Raw genomic sequence first — 1,017 nt, forward strand, 5'->3', positions numbered from 1 at the left:
TAGCCTTCTGTGTTTAAGTCAACCACAATCTTGCCTTGTAATCAATTAGACTTTCGTAATGACTCCTCCACAGACTTCTATTCCTTGGCTTCGTTCTGAATGCGTCGAGAATAATATGCTTGCTAAAACAAGAAAATAGCACGAAAAGTACCTACTATAGATTTCCATTGAAAAAAGATTAGCAAATGCTTTTGGGTTTATTCGCTGATCTCGGAAGGTCAGTTGCCTGTAAAGTTGTGGTTCTAAAGTCTGTTGAGCGATATCATATCATCGTGCAGGCGGCTGAAATAAATTAGCTAATTGTGAGCCTTAAGAAACTGGCTTATCTCGAGAATCAATTGAGAAAGACGACGCGCTGTCCTTATATCCCAACCGATACGCTGTTGTTGAAATTTGGACTGTTGGAAAGGAAGCGATCATCGGGATTGTGCAAGACCACTAAATATTTGCGATTAAACTCTCTGGCAGCAATTAGAGAAAGAGCGGAAAGAGCTGGTGCTTTGCTCTGTTGCTTCCAGCTCGACAGTTTGCGTGGGCTGTCCTCTGGGGCAGCCTTTCAGAATTGCACCAATGCTGATGCCGTCGAAGGATTTTTCCAGACATTATGATGCTGTTACACCCACGTGATTTTTCGGATTTGGTCTAAATCTTTTGCAGCCGTTCATCGCACTGGCTTCCAGGCAGTATTTCAAAATACTGCCTCGCCAAATCCAAATAAACTACCTTATTTCGTTGATCACAAGTATGTTGCCATCTATGCCATTTGTTGACTCGAGAGCATACCGTATATAGATATAATACGGTAATTGCGTATCTGCTTTATATACAGAGGCCTGCATATAGATGTTAAGAATATCTTCAAATAAAACTTAGATTTCTTACAATTGTACCGTATCGTAGTGTACATTTCGATACGGTGCAAGAGTTTAGTACGCGATTTCCAGTACTTGCCCCACTACACCCTCCTCCACTGATAAGAAGACCATTTTATGGTTTACACTGCGCCAAAGTGACCAC

Source organism: Plasmopara halstedii, assembly GCF_900000015.1.
Source record: "Plasmopara halstedii genome assembly, contig: Scaffold_614, whole genome shotgun sequence".
Taxonomy (NCBI): Eukaryota; Oomycota; class Peronosporomycetes; order Peronosporales; family Peronosporaceae; genus Plasmopara; species Plasmopara halstedii.